The sequence below is a fragment of the Meles meles genome, chromosome 10 (genome assembly GCF_922984935.1).
Source record: "Meles meles chromosome 10, mMelMel3.1 paternal haplotype, whole genome shotgun sequence".
Classification (NCBI taxonomy): Eukaryota; Metazoa; Chordata; class Mammalia; order Carnivora; family Mustelidae; genus Meles; species Meles meles.
Genome location: NC_060075.1, coordinates 108,015,103 through 108,032,213, shown reverse-complemented (window position 1 = coordinate 108,032,213; position 17,111 = coordinate 108,015,103). Strand labels below are relative to the sequence as shown.

Below are 17,111 nucleotides of genomic sequence, written 5' to 3'. Positions count from 1 at the left end.
CTGGTCTAATCCTACCTACCACGTCCATCTTCGGAAAAGAGTATAGTATAACTCACTTAATGAAGTATATTAAAGACTAAATTCATGTTCTGCATGAAGATGTGAAGGCAGCCTGTGTATGTGTATGCCCCCCACCACACACAAAGGAATACAGGAGCACTAGAAATTGCTGCCATGTGACAATTCCTCTGAAAGTCATACAACTTATAAAATGAAACAAAAACCGAGTATCAATTTTCACAGTCACAGATGATGACCAAAGGCATACTTTCCCAGACTTTCTCCAAATATATCCAAGAGCCCTTAAATATCCAATTGGGTTCTTCATTTACTCGGGATGAAAATGTACAATTTTATTTTATTTTATTTTTGACAGAGGGAGAGATCACAAGTAGGCAGAGAGGCAGGCAGAGAGAGAGGGGGAAGTAGGCTCCCTGCTGAGCAGAGAGCCAGATGCGGGGCTCGATCCCTGGACCCTGAGATCATGACCTGAGCTGAAGGCAGAGGCTTAACCCACTGAGCCACCCAGGTGCCCCGAAAATGTACGATTTTATTTATAGTTAACAAGTACAAACATTTGTTCAAGGCTGAAAGACTACAGAGAAACCCGTAGAGAAGTAGAGAAATTAAATAGAACCAAGTTTATCTATTACCTCGTTCTAGGGAAATATTTCATTTGAAAGGTCAATCCGAGCAGCCAATGGCTTCTAAAGAGTGAATATTTGATTACACAACAGTAAGAATTGATTTTTGGAACTAGTTTAGTGATAGGAGGACAATGTAAAATAAATAAAGTACATCATCTCATGTACCTTAACTATGTCTTAAAGAAAATGATATGAAAATACTACACAGCCTCAAGTCCAAAACTTTATCTAATAGGTATATTATTAACATTTCTTTTACTATGTCAGGAAAGATTAAAAGAAACAACATAGAAATACTTTCAGCTATCCAAATTCAAAGCCTCTATGACAAAAAAAAAAAAAAAGAAAAAGAAAAAAGGATTCCACCATTGTTTACATACACTTTTTTCTACATAGAAAATGCCTGTATCTAACATAATCTTAGCAATTGTAACCCTGGGCAACGGGAGCAATATAGTTGTAAAACTTATTATTTAACACAGTACTTGCCTCATGCCGGATAAGGTTCTAAGCACTCTACATGTATAAACTCATTTAATCTTAAAACCATGTAACAGAGGGGCTGCCTCCATCTGTGGAGAATGCAACTCTTATCCTGGGGTCATGAGTTCGAGCCCTATGTTGGGTGTAGATACTTAAAAATAAAATCTTTAAAAAGTTAAAATAAAACCATACAACACAATACGGTAAAACAATTAAAAAAATGAAATTGCTATTTTGCTCTCCTACCCTGTTGTATGTAGACAGTAAAGGTCCAGTGAAAAGATCTTTAACTTTGTTAAAAGTTTGTTTGTTTCTGGATCTATTTATGGTTCTGGGTGACGTTGGATAAGGTAATGAAACCGGAGCTTCCCAAACCTGACTTGACTGATGATCAGAATTAGGAGGCTGTTTTACGTACACACACACACCCGTTTTTTAATTTTTTTAAAAGATTTTATTTATTTGCCACAGAGAGAGAGGAAGAAAAAGAACACAAGCCGGGGAGTGGAAGGCAGACAGAGAAGCAGTCTCCCTGCCAAGCAAGGAGCCCAGTTCAGGACTTGATTCCAGGACCTCAGGATCATGACCTGAGCTGAAGGCAGAAGCTCAACCGACTGAGCCACTCAGGCGTCCCCACATACCTGTTTTGGAGGTGATTTTATAACTGTATATATATATATTTTTTTTTTCTTAGTCAACTGATCATCACAGTATACTTTTTATTTTCATCCCTAAAATACTTTGAGTATTTATGCCTGACATCATGAAGAATACAAAGATGAATAAAACAAAGTTTTTGGTGAAGACACTGCCATAAACATAAGAATAGCGGCTTAATTTTCAAAAATTCAAGTGTGGCTGAATTTTAGATCCTGCAGTCAATCACTCATAAGCCAGGAATGTCATATTATGAATACGTTCTGGTCTCACAGTCATATCAAGCTGGTAACCACAGTATCAAGCACTACTGGGAACAGTGTCTTTGGGAGTCTCCAAAGTTTGACTTTGACTATGCTACTGGACAATTTGTAGCAAGTCTTTAAGCCCTCTGGGCCTCTTTTTCTGAACAATGTGTACCTCACAAAGTTGTGAAAACAAAATGAAGTAATACAAAGTTTAAGGTAGTACCATGGGTATTATAGACAATAACATGTATTTTGAGTTGTTTTCTATCAATAGTGAATAACCACTATAATAGCCACTGCTATAACCACTGCTTTGTTATCTGGCCAATACACCCAAAGAAGTTTTTGTTGTTAACAGTTGTTTCTATATGTGTGGTTAATGTACATTCATATAATATTTTTATAAATTGGTATGTAATAAGTATATGTATAAAATATGCACATAATATAGCCATGAATATGTTTATATGTGTTTATGCATATACCTTTCAAAATAGAAATACCAAAGCCACGAATCTAATGGGCAAAATTTCATCTACTGTAGGGTAGACTTTGGATAAAACCTCAAGGACCTATGTATTTTATTTTGTATTTCTGATTAAACAATGATGGGAATGACAAAAGATTCACAGGAATGCTTCAGGTTTCAGATAAACATGTAACTGGAGCTAAAATTCTTACTATCCTTTAGGGACATGTGTAGTGCTTTCATAGAAAATTCCAGTAAACTAACTGCAGTAAACTAATCATTAGTTCTAAAACAAGATTCTGACAAAAGCATACCACTCTATACCCCCCCGAAATACAGATTATCTATAACATAAGAGCTGTAGTTACTAAAAATTCCTTTTACTTCTTACTCATAGTATATTTAACACACAAGCTTTGGTCATAAATAAAAATTTACACTCACAAGAAGCAATCTGAGCTTTTTTTTTTTTTTTTTTTTTAATCTAAGCCTATTTTAAAAACAGAATCCTTCATGTTCTTTTGAGTTGCCTGGGCAGCAAATTTAGGAACGCTCATGAGTTCTACTGGATATTGGTGCTAATTATTAATGATATGTAGTCACAATTATACCCTTTCATCCAAGTACCTCAAAGAGCTTTTAAAGCATTAATTTGTTATTTCTTATAATATCTCTGAGAGGTAGGCCAGTAGAGGATTATTATTATTATCTCTATTTTACAAAGAAACTAGGGCATGGAGAGGTTAAGAGACTGTGCTAGGGTCATAGGGTAAACAAAGAACAAAAAAGGGCCTCGAGATCATTGTTCTAATTTCCAGTTCAGTATGGTACCCATTAAAGGGTTGTTTAATACGCCTACATGTATTTCTACTCTAGGAAAACTGCAAATAATGTATTTGAATAATCTACGGACTAAAGGTGAGAGTTCTTTTATATTCAAAAATGTTGAATAAAAATAATTACTCTTTGGTTTGCCACTGTAGCTCTTATTCATAGGGCTTTTATTATTTGTTGCTTTCCAAAGCCTCTGCTTAAAATGATCCATTCTATTTCTGACGGCTTTCAGCTAGGTTAGCATGGCTGTCAACAACGAAGAAGCAACTGAGACAGGCTGACTAATGAACTTGAGGTTGTCTGTCATTGTGTTCCCATTGCTCACTCTTCTTGAAGTCATCTTCCTTGTTCTCCACTCAACAGGTGTTTGTGCAAACTACTATCCTCAGTCCTTTCTGGCTGGCTTTAAAGAAGCTGTTTATTGTCAATGATAAACCTAACAATTTTCAAAATTAATATCTCATCTTTGAGTTTATGCTTATATACTAGTTATCATTGTCATACTGTTTTTCGTAAGCCTGACCTTTCTGGTCCAATAGAAACATTAAACATTTGAGTACTGGCATGGGCATATGTATTATTACCACATCGGGATTTTAAAAATGTAGTATTTCTGCAATTTTCCCAAGAAAAGGTAGGGAGAAAGAAGTGGTTTTGAAAATGTGCTCGACAAAGTGGGCCTGCAGTGGGCTTGGACGTGGTGATACAAGCCTGTGGTGTTTCTAACTTCAGCCCAGAACTGCAGACCCATGTAGCAACTGCCATGAGCCAGCATCACTGGCACCTCAAGCTGGCCAGGTCCCAAATGGTGCGCGTTTCCACATCCTCTCTCCTTTCCCAACCCAGCCATTCCCTATTCCATTTGGTAAATTACACCTTTACCCTCCCCCCATCGCAAAACAAGGCATCATGTTGCTACTTCCATTAGCTTACCCAGAATATTCCCCCCAGCAATCAATTACAATGACTTGATTTGGCATCCTAGTATTTTAGGAATCCATCTTTGGGTGCTCACAGACACTCCCATCATGGTCCTTATCCTTTCTCTTGATTTCTGTCAAGTCCCCTTGTCTACAAGCCCTCTTCCCCTCTTCTTCCCCTCGACTAATGTCCTCTACTAACAGCCTAAATTGTAAAACTGTCCAGGGTCATTCCTCTATTCATTGCCTCACCAAGGAGTGAAAGACGGTTTACAATTTGGTTCCTATCTGCTTCTCCAGATTCATCCTTTTCAGTAACTCAGGCTTTAACTTTTAAGTCCTGTAATGACTACCCAGACTTCTAGACACATATTATTTGTCCCTTTGCTGCATGTCCTTTTTACTAGGATCTGGATTTACCATCCTACCCTTAAGTTTGTGCTGGAAAATCCCTTATCTTGAAAATCCAACGCAGTTATGAGTCATCCATTCTTTCCTCTGTATACCTTGATATACCACCCTTCCAATCACAATTATCTGCTTCCATGTCTGCCCATCCGAGTGGGCATTCCTTGAGCGAGCTGTGCAAAGCTGGGAATTGCTACTCAACAGTGGGAGGAGATAAGGGGATAAATAAATGTCAACAGGTGCGAACGGACCTTAGGCAAACGATCTATTTCAGTTCGTGGAAGGAGTGAAATAGAGCAACCGATTTAGTGGAACTCCTAACTCAAGCTACCAAACCACAAGATGCGGGCGCCGTTTGATCTCAGCGCCGCACCAGACACGAGACCTGCGGCGTCGGGGCGCTCGAGCCCCCTCAGTAAAAGATCACAAACCACGCTAGGGTCCGAGCTCTCCAGGGATCAGCAGTTAGACCTGAGGCCAGGGCGGCTACCGAAACCCTCTAGCCAGGGGAGCTCCAAGTATTCCGCCCGCAACGAGCCACGTCGCCAGCTCCACTCGGGAAAACCCGGCCCCGGGACGGAGAGGCCTCCACCCTTGGACAACCAGGGAGAAGCCGCGGCCCCCGAAAGCAAGATGGCGGCCTCCGCTTTCCCCTCTTTCCCCGAGAACCCCCTCCGGGTCCCCAGAACGGAGACAAGGACGTCGCGGCGCCGACGCCGAGATCCGGGAACCTCCGCGAGGCCTGCGGCAGCTCCCGACCCCCAGGAGGCGACTCCACCTCGCTGGGCGCGGGGACCCGGGGGCGGGGCGGTCCGAAGGGCAGCGCAGCCAGCTCTCGGCACGCAGCGGGTGGACACCGGCAAGCCCTTGCCCTCCCGGCCATTGTTCTCCAGCCCCGGCCCCTGACACCCTCCTCCCCGCCCACACACAGGAAGTTGCTCCCCACCCGGCCCCGCCCCGCTCCCCCAGCGCCCCGGAAGTGATCTGCGGCGGCTGCTGCAGAGCGGCCAGGAGGAGGGTGGATCTCCGGAGAGCGGAGCGCCCCGAGTCCTCCTCCTCCTCCTGCCGCCCAGGCTCCGCCGCCGCCCGCCGGACTCGTCCTTCTGCCGCTCGCGGCGGGGAGCCTCCCAGACGACAAGGGCCGAGCTCTTTCCGGCGGAGGCCAGCCCAGCCGCGGCTTCCGGAACCTGCGGGGCGGCGGACCGGCTTGCGGTGCAGGTGAGCGATGCCTGCCCGGGCCGCCCCGGGAGGGGTTGGGGCGGCCGGGGCGGCGGCGGCGGGGGTGTGTCCGGGCGGCGGCAGGCCGAGGCCCAGGCTCAGGGCCCGGACGCCGAGATTGCACATCCCGCGTTCTGTCCGGGAACAAGCTGCGGGACGAGCCCGGGCTGGAATCCGGGGCGCGGTGTTCACTGCTGTGCGGGCGAGTGCACCTCCGGTGCTCGGTCCTCCGAGCCCAGCACCGCCTAGAGTTGGCCTCGTCGGAAGGTCACCCTGCATCTCTGGCCCGCCGCGCCGAGGTCCCCGCCTGGGCGGTGCCCGCGACCTGGGGGGACCCGTCGCCGCCGCCGCAGTCCCCGCGCTTCACTCCGCCCCTCTCCCCTCCTTCCCTTTCTTCCACTCCTCGCCTGTACTAGAGCAGTTGCTTTTTAAGCATCTCCGCCAGGGTTTTGTGCCAGTTAAAGGAATGGCTTTTTCAGACTGAAGTCGTTAGATGCTCTGCATTGAACTGCACAGCTTTACCCATATTAGGGTAATCTAGCCTCTAAAGCGAGGAAGACAATACAGATATTTTTTGAGTGAGAGGGTAATTCCTCTGGATTTGTTCCTTATGGTTTTCCAGGAGTGGAAGATGTGGTTTGTATGCTTCAGGCTGGGTGTATGTGTGTAAGTGGGCAGGGATGACAGCACAGAGAGGTGGCAGTGTTGTTTCAAGGTTTAAGGAGAATTAGGGAGTTAACTGGCCTTTGCTTGAGAAACCTGAATGTCCAGACTTGTGAGAGCTTATCCAGGTGTCTGGGGTTGTGTGAGAACTGCGGTGCCACGCCCTGCGTGTCAAGCTGAAAAGCAACCAGTTTACAAATTGTGTTTGGTGTGTGTTGGAGGGAGGGGTGGGGAGTGAGGAGGCCTTTGTAAAACGTGTGTCATTAGTTAATCTTTGTCCTGACAGTACATTACAACTTTAGTCATGTTTCCAGACTCGGATAACAAAATTTGTTAGTAAATTTGCAGCAGAGGGTCTTTTTTTTTAGCTTGTTTATTAACATATTTAAATGTATTTTACTAGTTTATGTATTTTTGTGTCTATTAATACAATATTATTGTAAGAATTACTCTTGTGACTCTTCAGACGTTAATTTTAGACTTTAAATTTTTTCAGGGCAGGAACTATGTCTTATGCATCCCTCTGTTCATAAGTAATGACTGGCACATAGAAGTTATTCCCATATTTCTTCACTGAATGAATGAACGTGTAGCTGACCCCACAGTTGCCTCAGGAATCATTTATTTTGTTGGTTTTTTGTGTCCCAGTTTCTTGGCACATACAGACTTTGCTTTGTCTTAATGTTTTTTAACGTGATGAAAAGGACAATTTAAGAAGAATCCTTTGCTGTCCTTCCAAAACTGTCCTCCTCTGAAAGGTTAAAATTATATTTGGGATATTGTGATTGGGCATTATTATAGCTTGTATTCCAGTCTTCAGTACTTAACTACTTAAATATGTTTATCCAGGGTTATTAAGAAGAGATTTTCTAGTGATAGTAAGTTTATGTTTGCGGTTGATAGCCATACGGTAATATTAATACAAAAGAGGAAATTAGAAGTCACCACTGTTTGGAAAACACGATACATCGCAGAATTGCTTATAGTGGCTTATTTCTCCCATGGGTAGAGGAAATCCTCTGACATCCTGATATGACCTTGGCATGATTTACCAGTAGCCACTTTCTCATTTCTTTGTCAAGATCCTGATGTTCGCTAGTGTGTCTGCTGAATGTGCAGCCATCTTATCACTTACTTTAAAGTAGTTTCATACAACCCTTTCTTTGCAGGGCTTTCAGGGGGAAAAGAAGGGCTAATTATAGGGAAGGATCTTTTCTGCCACAAATGTGGGGGAATAATTTTTGTCTATGGATGGTTGGGTTGTTTTCACTTCCGAGAGATCCAAAAAAAAGTGCTGATATCTTCTTTCCTCTCCAAATGCCTGGTGGTGGTCCTGCACTTGTTTTCGAAGCTCAGTGTCTACAGGATATACATGAATGTACCAGAATCACGTCTTGGATATGTGTGTATCACTGTTATACACACTTGTAATCCATATAAATGGGTGGCAAGAACAGTCATTTTTAAAACAGTATGTATTCTTGATGAGGAAAAATATTATGACTTGGAAGTAGTAGGGAGAAAGTTTATGATTTTTTATTGTTTTGTAAAATGTTTTAACTCTTAGACACTAAGGAGAGGGAGGCCTGCAGTTTCTTAGCACCATCACTGTACAGAGGTGAGATCTCTTTTTTAATTCAGCAACCCTCTTGGTAATAACAGTCCATATAACATTGATTGCCTGCCAAGCACTGTGATAAGAGTTTTAGTTATATTATTTTTAATCTCCACAGTACCTCTGTAAGATAGGTAGTTTTTCTGTACTTTACTAAGGCTAAGAGAAGCTGTTGGCTGGAGGCTGGTAGCTAGTATTTAGGAGAGTTGGGATTTGAAAGTACTGATTTCTGAGAGCATTGCATATTGCAGTTAATCCTAAAAGGCTGAGGAAAAGTAAGTTTCTGATTGAGCTGAGCTTCAGGAACATGAATCCAATGACCTCAGCACTCTTGGCCATCCAGTGGGCCCTAGGGTTAACGGCTCTTTCTGTCGTGAGTGTCTACAGATGCGGTGTTCATCCACCTGGGTGTGCCGTGCAGAAGTGGTTGGGTATTGTTGGAATAGGGGTCCTGGAGGAGTAGAATGTTAGGAACTCAAGCAGTCAATTACTGCTTTTTGCTCTGAAATACCTGAATAATCCCTACTGGAGAGGACCATGGAAAACTTATTTTGTGGTGACCTCTACTGAAACCTTGTTTTTTATTTAGTTCTTTCACTAAAGGAGGTGGTGGGGGAATGTTGGGAGGTGGGAGGCGGAATTGGGAAGAATGTAGAAAGAGACGAAGGTATCCTGGATCTGTTTTTATCATTTCAAACCAGGTATCATTTTCACTTTGGGTTTAATATAGAAGCTTAAAAGTCGCAGAGTTCTTGTAAGGGTCTGGTTGCTATTCAGTGCTGGTTAACTCTCTTTACTCTTCCCAAGCCTGTGCGGTTTTGGGTTTTTTGGTGGTGGTGGTGGTTGTTTTTGTTTTGGGAAAATGCACTTTTAATGGGCTTAATTTGAAGGATGTGTTCATCTCTTGTTTATTTATTTTTTTTAAAGTATGTAGCTCTGAGTAAAAAATGGCTCATTCCCCAGCCTAATAACAGTTCATTAGGAACAGTTATTCTTTGTTTTTCTAAGACACCTACCTTATTACACTCTAGAGGATTTGGTTACAGTATAGAAAAAGTGAAAGTAAAGCTCTGTGAGTTTTAAGAGTCATGTGAGTAAATTTTGGAAGAGAATTTGAATCTTTGATATAATTATACCTGAAGGTACAATTCCTCAGCATCAAGAGGGTAGTCTGTACAAGCCAAAACCAGCAAGCTTACATAAACTATTAGGATACTATTCTTCAGGTCCTTCACAGTTAAGAGTTCTCTGTTAGATGGAATAGACCTAACGCTTGACACACATAATCTCTTTGAAGTCTGGGATCCAGTTGGGTTGCTGAATTCACTTACTGGAACTAGGTATCAGGTTTGACAATGTCAGGTTGGAGAATAAAACATAGCAAGATTATGAAATGACTTCTACTCCCAGATGCATCATGAAGGGTGGGCAGAGACCCCCAGTTTCCACAAAGATCATGATTGTAGTCATCTAAGGCACAGGATCTCTGCTTCCTAATGCAGTTGAGTAGCTAGCATCGTTCCTCGTGGAAAACGGAGGCTGCCCACTACTGATGGCAAGTGCTTTAGTTCAGCTGCTCTGTCTAGGTCTGTTTTGGATTGCTGCAGCAGCTCGTTAGCCTTTTGTTGCCCACTCCACCCGGATCTGTTCTCCACTCTTGGTTAGAGCAGTCCTGTAACATTCCCTGGCTTAAAGCCCTTTTCCCAGCTCCTTCTTGCCTATTAATAAAATCCAAAGTCCTATAATCCTTAATCTCACATACAAAACTTTCAAGACCTCTTCTCTTCCAGGATATTCTGTTCCAGCAGGACCAAACTTCTAGAATGCTAGCGTTTTCTTGGTACCCCCATTTCCTCTTCTTATAGTTGTAGCCATCCCTCTTTACCCCAATCTGGTGTATGCCTGCTTGTCTTCAGCACCTCACTGTGGGTTATGCCTCTCCAAAAACTGTGTCTGGATTAGATTCTTTCTCTTGATCTCATCTCTAAAAACAAGAAACTGAAAAACCAACAAATAAAAACTTCAACAACTTTCGAGACTGGACTAGTTGCTCTTTTTATGGGCTGCCATAAAATCCAGCATAGCACTTTTACCACTATGGGCAGTGCCTTCATTAAATTTTGTTGACCACAATCCATAGTAACTACACGCAGAGCTCATAACTACACACATAAATACACTCTTAAAAGTCGTCACAGGCCTTTACCAGAAGTTCCCAAACTTTCTTGGGAACTTAAGTTCATGACGTCCTTATCATACCAATAATTGTTTCACAGCATCCCTAGGTCAAAAAACACCTAACGGTTTAATTTATTAAATAGGCCTAAGCAACTTAATAAGTATTTAAGTCCTAAAAATTCAGTAGCTACATGAAAAAAAAAAACACGTGAATTAAAATAATTTTTTTTTTTTAAGATTTTTAAAAATTTATCTGATAGAGAGATCACAAGTAGGCAGAGGGGTGGGGGCGGGAAGCAGGCTCCTGCCAAGCAGAGAGCCTGATGTGGAGCTCGATCCCAGGACCCCAGGATCATGATCTGAGCCGAAGGCAGAGGCTTTAACCCACTGAGCCACCCAGGAGCCCCAATAATTTCTTTCTTAACAGCATAGTACTCCATGGTTTATTCATCCAGTCTCCTGTACTTGGACATTTTTTTTTTCCTTTAATTTTACTTATTTAGAGAGAGAGGGAGAGGCACAAGCAGGCAGAGTGGTAGACAGAGAGAGAGGAGAAGCAGACACCCTGCTGTGAAGGGAGCCTGACATGGGACTCAGTCCCAGGACCCTGGGATCATGACCTGAGCCAAAGGCAGACATTTAACCAACTGAGCCACCGAAGCGCCCCATGTCCTTGGACATTTAAATAATTTCCAGTATTTTTCAATTACAAATGATGTTATAATGAAAATCTTTACGTACATGTGTCTTTGTATTGTTGGAAGTAAATATTCAGGATAAATGCATATATAAGATTTGTTAGATTTTGCCAGATTCTGGTCCTTAATGGAGCTATACTATTTTGAATACCTACCAGCAGTGTGTAAGAGTGCCATGGCCTCACCAACGGAGTATATGGCCAAGCTTTTGGATTTCTGCCGATCTAATAGGTGAGAAATGGTATCTCAGTGTAGTTTTAATTTGTGAATTGAACTTTTTTTTGAATATTAAAGTGCCATTTTTTACACTTTAAAAAAGAATTGTTCATGTTATTTGCCCACTTTTAATTTTTTTTTTAAAGAATTTATTTATTTATTTGACAGAGATCACAAGTAGGCAGAGAGGCAGGCAGAGAGAGAGAGAGAGGTGGAAGCAGGCTCCCTGCTGAGCAGAGAGCCCAATGTGAGGCTCGATCCCAGGATCCTGAGATCATGACCCGAGCCGAAGGCAGAAGCTTAACCCACTGAGCCACCCAGGCGCCCCAATTTTTTTTTTTTAAAGATTTTATTTATTTCTCTGAGAGAGAAAGCACACAAGCAGGAGGGCAGCAGAGGGAGAGGGAGAACGGAGAAGGGAGCCCGATGTGGGACTCAATCCCAGGACCCTAGGATGGTGACCTGAGCCGAAGGCAGATGCCCAACCAACTGAGCCATCAAATATATTAATCTTAAATGTATTACATCTGGATTTTTAGTTATCATCAGAGAGCCTTTCTTTATCCCTCGGTTATAGAAAAATTTACCCATGCCTTCTAATACTCAGTATAGTTTCATTTTCCACATTTAGTTTTCTGATCCATTTGGAGGATATTTCTGTATATGGTGTGAGGAATGGATATAATGTTATCATTTTCTACATGGCTATCCAGTTGTCCCAGTGCTATTTATTTTTAGAAAATCTTTGTTTCCTTTATTGTATACTAGATTTCTCTATGTAGTTGGGTGTATTTTATTCTGTTGGACTATCTATTAATGCACCGGTATCACACTGTTTAGTCATAGAGGCGTTGTATATGATGTCATACCATGTAGGACTAGTCCCCATTATAGTTCGTCCTCTTCATTGTTTTCCCTGCTTTTCGAGCATGTTTTACTTTTCCATATAAACTCTAGCATCAGTTTATCTAAGTCCATTCATTAAAAAGCTTATTGCTATTTTTATTGAGATTGCACTAAACTTATGATTTAACTTAGAACTAATTTCTTGGTGGTGTGGAGACAACCTAGAACGAGCAATGTCTTTTCATTTTCTCAAAACTACTTTTATGTCTTTGCAGAATGGTTATAGTTTTCTTCATACCAGTTTCAAACATTTCTTGTCAAGTTTATTCCTAGGCATTTTATCTTCGTTGCTGTGTTGTTGTTGCTGTATTATAAATAGAATTTTCTTATACGTTATATCTTCTGGTTATTACTCATGTATATGAATATTACAGGTTTTTGCATGTTTTCCTGCTACCTTGTTAAACTCAGTGTTTGAGTTACTTTCATCATTGCTTCTTTTAGGCTCAGATACTGTTCTTTCACCTGCAGAGATTTCAGTCCTTTCTTTTCCAGTGGTTATGCCTCCAGTTGTTTATCCTATGTAACCGCATCAGTTAATATCTCCAGGACAATTAAACTGCAGTTTAACAGTGTCTTTAATAAGAGATGCTGGTTGCTTTATTATTTTTTTTCTGTGGATATACAAAGGTATACATTGTACTATCTGATACTAACGTAGATATGGAAGTGACTTTCGAAGATTGCAGTCCTTTCCTGTCTCTGTAATTATAAATGGAGATGCAAGTGGTGAGAGGCAGGAAAAATGGACTTTCCTAGTGGGCAAAGTATAAAGATAAGCAAGGTAAGGACTGATCTGTAGTTTCCCAGTTCACGCATCCAGTCCTAAGTTTTGTTCTTTCTTATCTTGCCACGCAGTTTTATCGAACTTCATTGTAATCTTTTCTCAGTCAGTCACGGAGCCACAGGGTGACCTCCTTTTCTCCTTTGGGCTAAAGCTGCCATGGGTCTATGATGATCTAAGGGTGCCCTTCCTGGCTTTCGCAGTCTCAAGTGGTTTCTTTCCATTGTAAACAGATAAATTAGGCTTACCTTGTATTGATGTGGTTATGGCTTGGGTTCTTGGGGCTATAGGTCATATGGCAAGGCAGGTGTGTAATTAGATGAGTTTATCCGTGCAGGTGACCTAAAGTACACGGATGTGGGGTGCTTCCACACAAGTTTGTAGAGCCTCGATCATCTGTTCTTTCTCCAGAATTCATTTCCAAAGATTTAGTCCTCTAGCTGGAAGCGATGTGTTTGTGTGCAATCAAGTGTTGGGCATCCAGCACACTTTCCATCCACAGGTCCGTTATGGACACACACCAGTGCTGTCTCCCAAGTTCTAGAGGGTGCTTTAATTTTGCTGCCATCTAAGTTACCCAGGAAGTTTAAATAGCATATTTTCTATAGATTCTTATAATTTCACAATTATCTAGGTCCATCTGTGAACTCCCAATCCACATCCTGTTGTCTTTGTCATTCTAAGTATTTCCTTCCCCAGGAGTGGTGCGTGGCAGGATGTTTATTAATTTCTTGCCCCTTACGCTGAGGAGCTCCTCCCCAGAAGTCCCTACAAGTCTTAGTCCTTGGCCTATTGTCCATCTCACTGGCCCGGGAACACTGATACATAGGGTGTCCAATAATCTCTTCTTGTCCCTGGGTTGAAGAGCTCTCACTCACCAGGTGAGTGGTCCACGGTCATTTGGCCATCTGCACTTTTCCTGGGACCTGCGTTGCCTTTTTCTCTTTGGGTCATGTGGCCTCTCTGGCTTGCAGTTCAGCCTGAACGGGGTCTGGAGACCCTCACATCCCGCCCTCTGGTACATGGATGGCACCTTGATGGCAAAGTTTGGGGAGGAGGCTGATTTTTTTTCTATTCATATATGGTTTTTTCCCTTATTTCACCTACCTGCACCTTTTAAGGCTGCGGACCGTATCCCTGTCTCCGCTCAACCTTCTGCGTAAGACATTTTGTCTGTGACAGAAAATCCCCATTCCCCGAGGTCTTCAGTTGTCCTAGTCTTAATACTTGGATTATTGGTAACTTTCCCACTACCCTGTTGGTCTCCAGGGTCTTCCTGTTTCTGTGTCTGCATGCTACAACTGAGATGGTTCTCTGTGTCTATTACTTGATTTATTGTTGTTTGCTGCTTGTGGGTTTTAGTAGCTTTCTTGATCCCTCAGAATAAATAAAACTTGATCAGTTGCTCTGCTTATTTCTTATTCTTTGCTTTGGCTCAGATCATAAAACTCATTCTTGTCTTTATATATATTTTTAAAGTTTATTTGGGTACAACTGTTTAAACTCTTTGTACAGTAACTGGTCATTTATGTTTTTTATTCTGTGAATTGTCTTTATGTCATTTGCTTATTTGGGGGGGAATGGAGGGACTGGACTTAAAAAAATAACAGATTTATTGAGACATAATTCACATACCATAAAATTTACTCTTTTAAAGTATAATTCAGTGGTTTTTAGTATAGTCACAGAGTTGTGCAACCATCACTACTGTCTGATTTAAGAACATTTTCATGACCCCAAAAAGAAACCCCATGCTCGTTAGCTGTCACTCCTAATTCCCTCTAGCTCTGATCCACTTACCGTCTGTACAGATTTTCCCATTCCGGACATTCCTCTATTCCATAAATGGAATCTTACAATGTGTGGTCTTCTGTGTATGGCTTCTTTCACTCAGCATGTTTTCAGTGTTCATCCAGGTTATAGCATGTATCAGTACTGCATGCCTTTTTATGGCTGAATAATGTTCCCTTGAATAGATGTTCCACATTTTGTTTATCCGTTTATCAGTTGAGGGACAGATTTGGTTGTTTCTACTTTTTGGCTTACATTTGAAAATGCTGCCATGAACATTGATGTACATGTTTTTGCGCGGACATGTGTTTTCATTTCTCCTGGGCATATAGATAGGAACGGAATTAGTCGTGTAGTAAGTCCATGTTTAACATTTTGAGAAACTGCCAAACTGTTTTCTAAAACACCTGCACCATTTTACTTGCCCAGTATGGGTGTATGAGGCTTCCCAGTTTCTCTGTATCCTCCCCCATATTTGGTATAGTCCCTCTTTTTACAGCCATCCCAGTGGGTGTGATTATCTTCTTCCATTTGCTAGAATACTTTGTCTGAGCTGCCCTGTGTATGTGAAGTAATGACACCTTTTCTTCTTAGATATTTTACTTTGAGGCCCAATTCCAAGAATGTTTTCTTTATTGTAAAAGCTATAGTAAACGTGGCTTTTTGTTGGAACTTCCAGGTGAAATTTGCTTTTGATTCATAACAAGATTTCTGTTCTATATTAGTGTGTCTGATGAGTTTCAAACTGTTATAACTTTAAATTGTTAAAAGCACACTGTTAAAGATTGCGGCATAACAAGTAGAAAGACAAAATGCCTAAGTTAGAGAGTGAAGGGGAGTCAATCATAGTGGACACTGACAATGTTTTGAAGATTTGCTGGTGCGTCGTTGACTGCAAAATTAAGAAATACCAATTATACACAAGAGTAACCAAAAAAGGTGTTAGGTTTGATCCTATGTTTGTATTCCTCTTCTGACCTGGAAGGTACCAAGTGTAAGTGACTAAGTTTTTAAAAATTGAAACTTAGCACTCTTGTGTACATGATCTCGTTTGATCTTTGTTATCAGCCAAGAGTTATAGGTGGGATGGGTGCTCTTTGGTGTGGGAAAATTGACCTTCATTCAACAATGTTTTCTTGGATATACCTGTAACTTAAATATTTCCACACCAACAAATAACTATGTTGCTTTGTCTTCAATGATTATTTCAAAAAGTATTGGTTAGTATTAGCATATAAAGCTCTAACTTGCTAAGTCTCTGCATAATTATCTTATACTTTAGTTCCCATTGTTCTCTATTATTATCTATATGTTCATAAAGAGAGGCTGATCTTTATAGCTCAACTATAGGCCTTTTTCTGAAATGCATAGAGAACTGCATTGATGATTCTGTTACATGTGGTTACATTTTTAAATGAGAGTGCTCTTTTCCCCCACCCCACTAGCCTTGTATTTTGAAATATTCCAAACTTATAAAAAAGTTAAAAGAGTATTATATTATAAACCTGTATTTCCCAATTCCCAATTTATTTTGCCCCATTTGCATCATCTTTCTAAGTATAGATGTTTTTATTTTTCTCTATTATTTATGAAAGAAGGCTGAAGACCTCATGAAACTTGACCTCTATATACTTCATCTTGCATCTTCTGAGAATAAAGACATTCTCCTGTATAACCTTAATGCTATTGTAATGCATAAGGAAATTAGTATTAATTCCATACCATCATTTAATATGTAGCCCAAATTCAGATTTTCTTCCCTCACTGCCACCCAGTGTCTTTAGTAGCTGTTTTTCCTCTGATGCAGGGTCTGATCAAGGTTCATGATTTCTCTTTGCTTATTATGTCTTCTTTAGTCTCTTATTTCATTTTTTCTAATTAACTTTTTTGAGATATAATTTATGTATCATAAAATTCACCCGCTTAAGTTTACAGTCATTTTTAGTAACTGATTATGTGAACATCACCATAATCCAGTTTTAAAACATTTTTATCACTTCAGTAAAATCCCTTTCCCAGTTGTAGTTAATAATCCCCATTCGCACCTCCAGCCCCAGGCAACCATTAACGTACATTCTGTCTCCACAGATTTGCCTTTTCCGGGCATTACTATAAATGGAATCATTCCATAAGTCGTCTTTGGGTTTGTTTGTTTTTTTCTGGTTCCTCATGTTGTGGCATGTGTCCATAATTCTTTCTATTGGTGAACAGTAGGTATGCCATTTTATGGAAACGCCACATTTTGCTTATCCATTTACCAGTTGATGGACATTTGGATTGTTTCCCCTTTTTGGTTATTATGAATAATTCCGCTTTGTGTGGATGTATGTTTTTAAATTCTCCTGGGCATATACCTAAGGAGTAGAAATGCTTAGT

The 17,111-nt window shown here is 41.1% G+C and overlaps 1 protein-coding gene and 1 pseudogene across 2 annotated transcripts in view; both read left to right on the top strand.

Moving 5' to 3' along the window:
- The first annotated feature begins 5,690 nt into the window (after positions 1-5,690).
- The window catches only part of RALA (RAS like proto-oncogene A), a 75,579-nt gene continuing 64,158 nt past the window's right edge, over positions 5,691-17,111 (top strand). Inside the window, exon 1 of one of the 2 annotated variants that reach the window (XM_046021077.1) lies at positions 5,691-5,884. The gene's annotated coding sequence lies outside the window, so the exon portion shown is untranslated. The remainder of the gene's footprint in view (positions 5,885-17,111) is intronic. The other variant, XM_046021076.1, reaches the window with a different exon arrangement.
- LOC123951572 overlaps positions 11,214-17,111 on the top strand; it is a 36,455-nt pseudogene continuing 30,557 nt past the window's right edge.